Source organism: Crocuta crocuta, unplaced genomic scaffold (assembly GCF_008692635.1).
Source record: "Crocuta crocuta isolate KB4526 unplaced genomic scaffold, BGI_CrCroc_1.0 scaffold21, whole genome shotgun sequence".
Taxonomy (NCBI): Eukaryota; Metazoa; Chordata; class Mammalia; order Carnivora; family Hyaenidae; genus Crocuta; species Crocuta crocuta.
In genome coordinates, this window is record NW_027527938.1 from 2,552,502 (window position 1) to 2,561,617 (window position 9,116).

General features: G+C 35.3%; 1 long non-coding RNA gene across 2 annotated transcripts in view; it reads right to left on the reverse strand.

The window, feature by feature from the left end:
* LOC144221716 (uncharacterized) overlaps window positions 1-7,025 on the reverse strand; it is a 21,626-nt gene extending 14,601 nt beyond the window's left edge. For both annotated transcript variants that reach the window (XR_013332155.1, XR_013332154.1), the window contains exon 1: window positions 6,963-7,025. This is a non-coding gene — a long non-coding RNA (uncharacterized LOC144221716). The remainder of the gene's footprint in view (window positions 1-6,962) is intronic.
* Between the last annotated feature and the right edge of the window lie 2,091 nt (window positions 7,026-9,116).

Genomic DNA, 9,116 nt, shown 5'->3' on the forward strand with positions numbered 1-9,116 from the left:
TTGTGCAAACAGTGTGGAGGTTCCTCAGGAAACTAACAATAGAACTCCCCTATGACCCAGCAATAGCACTGCTAGGAATTTACCCAAGGGATACAGAAATGCTGAGGCATAGGAGCACATGTACCCCAATGTTCATAGCAGCACTCTCCACAATAGCTAAAACATGGAAAGAGCCTAAATGTCCATCAACAGATGAATGGATCAAGAAGATGTGGTTTATCTATACGATGGAATACTACATGGCAATGAGAAAGAATGAAATCTGGCCATGTGTAGCAACATGGATGGACCTTGAGGGTGTTATGCTGAGCGAAATAAGTCAGGAAGAGAAGGACAAATATCATATCTCTGGAGAATTTTTAACACTTCTTGCAAGACAGGTCTACTAGCAACAAATTTCCTTAGTTTTTGTTTGTCTGAGTAAGTCGTTATTTGTCCTCCATTTTTTAAAAATATAATGTATCAGGGTACTTAATTTTACATTTTTCTTGTGTATTTTTTTCTTAACAGTATGTATTTCACTCTAGTCTTCTTGTTTTCATGTTCTGAAAGATGTCAGACGTAGGCCCTATATTTGTTCTTTGATAGGTATGATGTGCAATTTTCTTTTCTTTCTTTTTTCTTTCTTTTTTGTTTTTAGTCACTTATCCTACCAGTGCTCTATGGATCTGTGGTTTCGTGTCCAAAATTAATTTGGGAAAATTCTCAGTCACTGTTTTACATATTTCTTCTGTTCCTTTCTCTCTTTGTCTCTTCTTGTATTCCCATTATATAGATGCTACAAATTTTGTAGTTGTCACTCAGGTCTTGGATATTCTGTGCTTTATTTTGTTTGTTTGGTTTTTTTAGCCTTTCTCTTTGCTTTTGGGTTTTAAAGATTCTATTGATATATCCTATAGCTTAGAAATTTTCTTCCAGCTAAGTCCAGTCTACTTATAAACCTATCAAAGGGATTATTTATTTCTGTTACATGGAAAGAATCAATAGAAATATAATATAATCTTCTTGCTGCAGACCCCATAACCTTGGTGTATATAAGTTTCACCCAGTTGCCTATATTGGTTGGCTAAGGCTGCCACAACAAAATACCACAAATTGGTGGCATAACAACAGAATTTATTTTCTCACAGTTCTGGAGACTGAAAGTCCAAGATCAAAGTGCTTGCATGGTTGGTTTTTTCTGAGGCCTCTCTCCTTCACTTGTAGATGAGTACCCTCTTGTTGCCTCATTTTATGGCTATCTCTCTGTACATACATCTCTGAAGTTTCTCAGTATGTCTTAATCACCCCTTTTAAGGATGCCAGACAGACTGAATTAGAGCTCACCCTTACAACCTCATTTTAACTTAAATTTACCTCAACAATGGGCCTGTCTTCAAATACAGTTTCTGAGGCCCTGAAACTTAGGCTTCAGCATACGACTTTTGAAGGGACACAATTCAATCTATAACATCATCTAATTTTTAAAATATTTATTTATATATTTATTTTGAGAAAGAGAGCAAGCAGGTGAGGGGCAGAGAGAGAGGGAAAGAGAGAACCTCAAGCAGTCTCCATGCTGTTAGCATAGAGCCTGACAAGGTGCTTGATCTCATGAATCATGAGATCATGACCTGAGCCAAAATCAAGATTTGGACACTCAACCAACTAAGCCACCCAGATTCCCCTACATCACCTAAATTTTTCCACCTTTTTAAAAAATTATTGCTCCAATGCCTCAAGTTCATTAAAATTTAGTGTTCTACAGTTTAAACAAATGTTAACATCTCCTTACAGGCATACTTCTCCATTGTACTTCTCTTTTACTACTTAGTTTTCTATCTTTTACATTTTCCCAAAATTTATTAATTTTTTTTCCATTATTGTTTCCTCAACTTTTATATTAATTCTAGTGTATTTCTACCACTTTATTGCCATTTATCTAGGAACTTAGAAGTGAGATATGCTAAAGACAGAGTCAAGCTGGATATTTTATCAGAAATTAAATATTTTCTTTTTACCTAAACTGGTGCTGGTAACATCATTCAAATAAACACAAAGAGAGAAACTTGCTTCTTCCAACCTATTTACAAAGGTCTTCACTCAGTGTAATTAAAAATTGTCATCCTGAACAGTCACATTGGACCTGGGGTAAATCTCTCGGCTTCCTGATACTATAAGTATCAGGGCTGAAGGCTGCCAGTGAGCTGAGTATGATGAGCAGCACTGATTCTTTCAGTGCCAATGGCCATGTGCATATGATGATTAAAAAATCCATTTAAGTCTCTTGTGGATAGAAGCCTGGTTCCACTAATTACTGTAGTAACTGAGGCATTTGAAAAATGTTAATTTAAAAAATGGTGTGGGAATCCCACTTGTACCATGACAGTGTAAGGAATTCCATGAATCTGATCCCCAGTGAAGATGGTGAGAATGATAAAATAGAACCGCAAGATTTAAATTCTCTGGAAATGGACTGAAGGGCATAAAGAAAATTAAAGAATAAAATTATTCAAGAAAATATAGTAACACTTGGGAAGAATTGTTAGAACCTATTGTCCTTTAACCAAAACTTATTGCATCCTTCCTCCTCCTAGCTAAGTGAGGTAGAAACTTTACTTCCTATTAGTACAGTCAGTAAAACAGAGCTCCTCTTCCCCAAGCTCTCGGTTAGAGATTATGTACTCAAGATGGGCAGGATATCAGCATTTTGCATCTTGCCTTCTGCTACCCCTTGATGAGGCTAGGTTCTGGGGAGTAAAACCAAGAGGTGGGGACTCTCCAATTCTTCCCAATTCCTATTTGTATAACAGGAGTTCTCCCTAATGTAGGGTGCCACTGAGAATATCAGTGGACAGATTATCCCTGGTCTGGTTTATCACATGGGGATCCCATGCCCAGACAGGCAAATTGTGGAGACCTAGGCCTGCTTTCCCCTATTCCCTGAGCACTCAACACCTAAAGTAGGAGTGTCAGAGAGAAAGGTGTCATTTTTCCTACCCCTGGCAACAGGGATATGTCTCAGAGATTTTGTCTGAGAGGAGAAGCAGCCATAGAATAGTTATAATGACTCTCCAATAAACTGACTTCTTTTGCCACAGAGTATGCAGAAGTTCATGCCCTAAGGGTGCTCTCAAAAAACGATGGAAGTTTTAATAAAAAATAATTGATAGGAATTGATGGATTTAATAGAGATATGGGCTAAACTGTAGGCCTGATAGCTTTTCAGAGAGTAATAGGAAAAAAAAAAACAAACCCATAGCTGGGAAGAGCCTTTCTGAATTCAGAACAGATTTCAGACACTGACTTCAGCAGCTTTCCTAGTGAAGAGCCTGAATTTGGTTGGATTAGTCTGTAAAGCAAACCATACCATAGAATATTATTGAAAACTATACAGTAATCAGCCAGTAATGAGTGTGGTCAGAAAAAGACAGTCAAACCTCTGTCAAAATTACTGTCATCATACAGTGATTATGATCACACCCAACGATACATCTCTCAGAAGCAACACCAGGGGCTTCACAATGGAGGTGGGGGAAGTTGGAATAAATCTCACCAGAATAGTCAGTCACTAAAGAAGTAAATCAGCAAATAACAATAGCAAAGCCCAGGTTAGGGAAAGGAAGAATACAAAGAGTTGCTATATTATACAAAATGTCCAGTTTCCAACAACAACCATAAAATGAGATATGCAAAGAAGCAAAAAAGTATGATCCATACACCAAAGAAAATAGCAGGCAACAGAAATTGTCTGCAAAATCCACTCACTTAATGTTGAATTTAACAAAAAGCCTTTATAGTAGCAAGTATAAATGTGCTCATGGAACTAAAGGAAAACATGCTTAAAGAGTTAAAGAAAGGTATAATAACAATATTGCATCAAACAGAGAATATCAATATCAACAAATTATATTTCAAGAGAATAAAATGGAAATTAGGGAGTTGTAAAATATAGTAACACAAAAATTTACCCAGAGTAGCTTAACAATAGATTTGAACTGATAGAAGAATTAATACACTTGATAATAGGTGGGTGGAGACTGCAATTTGAAGAAGAGAGAGATTTAAACAAATTTAAAATAGGGGCACGTGGTTCATTTGGCTAAGCATCTCACTCTTGATTTCATCTCTTCATTATCTCATGGTTTGTGAGTTCGAGCCTTGCATCAGGCTCTGGGCTGACAGTGTAGGGCCTGCTTTGCAATCTCTCTCTTTCTCTCTCTCTCCCACTCCCACTCTGTCTCTCTCTCTCTCTCTCTCTGTCAAAAATAAACATAAAAAATAATTTTTTAAAAAGTTTAAAAATGAAAAATAAACAGAAATTTAAAATATTCATTACACCATTAAGCATATCAACATACAAATGTGGACATATCAGAATGAGAGGAATGAAAGGAACAGAAAAATATTTAAAGGAATAGTGGCTTTCACTTCCCAAATTTATTGAAAAACATTAATTTACACATCCAGGAACTTAAACTCTAAGCAGAATAAATACAGATATCCATAAGTAGAAGCATCATAGTAAAAGTGCTAAAAGACAAAGAGAAAATCTTGAAAGTGGCAAGAGAAAAAGAATTGCTCACTTATAAGCGAATCCTCCTAACATTAACAGCTGATTTCTTAACAGAAACAATGGAAGACACGAAGCAGTGGAATAAGATATTCAAAGTCCTCAAAGAAGAAACTAAAAACTTGTCAGATAGAATTATACACTGAGAAAAGCTATCTTTCACAAATGAAGGCAAAGTAAAGATATTCCCACATTGACAAATTTTTGCTAGCAGATCTATCTCAGAAGAAATACTAAAGGATACTTTTCAGACTGAAAGTAACTCCAGACAATAATATGAATTCACATGAAAAACCAAAGAGTATAGTGAAATAATTATATAACTATTAAAAAGTTGTATTATAAAGTATTTTTTAATTTTTCTTATAACTGAATAATTGCATAAAACTAGATACATATAATATATTGTTGGGGCTAACACAAACATCCAGAAACATAATGTATTTGCTAACAATAGCACAAAGGAGATGGGTGGGAGAAAAGCTGCACTGCATTGTACTGTGTTTTATGTGGAAAAGAGAAGGTTTATACATAAGTATCAGCTTAAATATACTAGGTTGCCTGGGGAATTATAAACAGATTTTTAGAGAATAGGCTATAGACTTGGAACATGCATTTAGGATGCTATATTAGCAAGAAAGTAATTTTGTGCAGTTTGCACCATTACACATGCCGGAGCTATTTGTTTCAGGCTTTCAAATTTTCTTTAACCGACAGAAACATTATTTGATGACTAGGGTGCTTTTGTAAGTGATATAAATATAATTAGATAAGCCATTTAGCTGTGATCTGTAAGGAAATAGATGTCAGCAGTTAGAAAACCAAAGATCCTTTTTCTGCAGAGACAACAAAGTTGGCAAAACTGTTGTGGCTGATAACTTGGAAAGAAGTCCATCTTCCTAACAAGGCTGCAGCTCTGTCAGAAGTGTTTGGAAAGAGATGGACGATAGTGTTGGCATTTATTTTCTGCTTTTACTACAGTACTAAACAAGAGAGATGAGCTCAAGCACAGAGAAGAATTGAGAGTTTTCAGGCAGATATGTAAGAGAATTAGTAAAGTCCAGAAATGTGTGGCTTAGTCAGGTTGGAAAACCCAGTTGCTTCTTGGCCTCAAAATCTAGTAAATATATCAAAAGTTGTTCAAGTGGTAAAATGTCCATTAAGGTTCCCATTAAACAAGGTCACTTGGCCTTGTGACAAAGTACAAACTAAAGGTATTTCGTTCATACCTAAGTCTATAATTTCAAACAACTGCATATTAAAAAAGAATGAATAGGGGCACCTGGGTGGCTCAGTCCAGTTAAGCGTCTGACTTTGGCTCAGGTCATGATCACACGGTTCATGGGTTCGAGCCCCGCATCGGCCTCTGTGCTGACAGCTAGCTCAGAGCCTGGAGCCTGCTTCAGATTCTGTATCTCCCTCTCTCTCTAATCCCCTACCTGCCACTCATGCTGTCTCTCTCTCTCTCTCAGAAATAAATATAACATTAAAAAAAGAATGAATAGATTTGAAGAAGTTGAGAAATAATACAACTTAAGATCTTATGCCTAAAAAAAGAAAACTTTGAGTAGATTTCTGGAATTCAGACATTTCTAGAAGCAAATAGATCAGAAGCCAGCTTATGATTTTAGGGGTGTGGGTGAGGATTCTTTTACCAAGGACAGAAAATTCTAATGTAATAGTGTATTTGTCTATTTCTTTTCCTGCAAAATTCCAATAGCAGGATATAAACTGTGAAAGCTGTGCAGACCCCAGTGAGAACATAATTTCCCAGAGAGATGATGACATAGTACATAACAAGCAAGGAAGGACTTCACAAAAATGAGGAAACACACACATACACCTATAAACAGGGCACTGAAAAGACTTAACAAGGCTATTCTTCCCAAAGCATAAAATATAAGTCTAATTAAGGAACTTGTGAAACCTACAGGGAAGAAAGTTTTTACAAAGGTTATCCAGCAGGATTTTATGATCGTTATAAACCAATGATTGCTGTGTATGATTTCCTATCTCCACTCTTCTGAAAGGGAGTGCTTATAGTACACTCTTCTGAAAGAGAGTGCTTATTCACCTTGTTCACCATTATATAGTGGATGATTGGGGAAAATAACTTTCCTTTTTGTTTATAGTATGACAATACATAATGAACTCTACAAACAGTGACCTGATAGAGAAAACTGCACAGTTGCTGGATATTTCGCATTTTGAGGTGAACATAGTGAATGGATTTATGGAATAGTCATCAAGATATATACATATACATATATATTTATATATATATACACATACACATATATAGACACATAAATATATATACATATATATACACATATACATACTGTATATGTATAGTGATATATATATATCTACAATTTTGGAAGTTAGTACTAAAAGTAATTTACTTTACCTAATGAAATGCTGGCAGAAGTTATATGAGTTCCATGTTTTCCTCTCCTTGCCATGGTGATCATGGAACTCTGTGACATGATAGTGATTCCATCCATCTGGTTCTCTTAATGACCACTATATTCAGAACCCCTCTGCTGGACTGTGTCAGCATGTATTGTGACTGAGAAATTTAAGTGGCTTTAAGCCACTGAGACATTGCCTTTGTTAGTTAGTAAGAATAACCTTGATTATTTGGATTGATTCTGATTGAATCACTTGAGGATAAAGTGATTATGATTTGTATAGGGAAAAAAGTGGCCAGAAAGCCAAACAAGCAAACCAGCAAAACAGCTGAATAGCTGCTTATCTGGTTCTTTTCCTCTTTTCTTAATGGGCATATAGATGGGCTGAAAATTTCCTGTTTCCTTTGCACTTAGATGTGGTCATATAACTTAGTTGTAGCCATTAGAATATGACCACATATAATGTATTTGACTAAGACCATGACCTACTACCATCTTCCACATTTTTTAGTGTTTTAAAATAGCAAACATTTATTATCTGGCAGTTTCTGTGAGTCAGACACTGATACAGCTTAGATGAGTCCTTGGTCTCTTACTAGGTGCAATCTTGTCAAAATTTGACTGACAGAAGATATACTTCCCTGACAATCACTCATTTGGTTCCTGTTTCTACAATGTTTCCTATTCCAGAATCTCATAAATGGAATCATAAAGTACACAGTGTTCTAAGACTAGCTTCTTTCCCTTAACTATACTTATTTAAGATTCATCCATGTTTTCACATGGCTTGATAGTGCTTTTTTTTTTTATTGGCGAATAGTATTCCACTGTATGGATATACTACAGTTTGTTTCTCCATGTGCCTTTCAAAAGACATAAAGATTACTTGCAGTTTTTAACAATTATGAATAGAATTCTTATGAACATTCAATAAATGGTGCTGGGAAAAATATACAGCTACATATAAAATAATAAAACTAGATTACTTTCCAATACCATACACAAAAATAAGCTCGAAATTGTTTAAAGACCTAAATATGAGACTTGAAACCAGAAAAACACTATAAGAGAGCACAAGCAGTAATTTCTTTGACATCAGCAATAGCAACATTTTTCAAGATGTTTCTCCTAAGGCAAGGCAAACAAAAGCAAGAAATAAACTATTGTGACTCATCAAAATACAAAGGTTTTACGCAGAAAAAGAAATCAACAACAAAACAAAAAGACAACCTACTGAATGGAGAAGGATATTTGTAAATGACATACCTGATAGGGAGTTGATATCTAAAACTAATATAAAGAACTTATCAAACTCAACACCCAAAAAACAATCTAATTTAAAATGGGCAGAAGACATGAATAAACATTTTTTCCAAAGAAGACATACAGATAGCCAATAGAAACATAAAAAGATGCTCATCATCACTAATCATCAGGGAAGTGTAAACAAAAATGACAATGAGATATAACCTTTCATTGGTTAAAACAGCTAAAATAAAAATGATGGGAAGTATTGGCAAAGATGTGGAAAAAAATTATCCTTTGTGCATTGTTGGTAGGACTGTAAACTGGTACAGCCACTATGGAAAATATTATGAAGGTTCTTCAGAAAACTTAAAAATAGAAATACCATATAATCAAATAAATCTACAGCTGGGTATTTGCCCAGAAAATATGAAAAGACTGATTTGAAAAGATACATGTACCTCCATTTTACTGTAGTATTGTTTACAATAGCCAAGACATGGAAGCTACCTAAGTGTCCATCAATAGATAAGTGGATAAGAAAAAAAGTATTATATATATATGTACAAACACACACACACACACACACCAGATTATTACACAGCCATGATAAAGGATGAGATCATGCCATTTGAGAAAACATGGATGGACCTAGAGGATATTATACTTATTGAAATAAGTCAGACTGAGAAATACACATCCCATATAATTCCACTTATAAGTGGAATCTGAAACACACACATGCACACCACACCACACCACACCAAATGAATAAACAAAGAGCAGAATCAGATGTGTAAATACAGAGAACAAACTGATGGTTGCCAGAGAGGAGGGGAATGAAGGATTGGGCAAAATAGGTGAAGGGAATTGGAAGGTGGAAGATACAGGTTTCCAGTTATGTA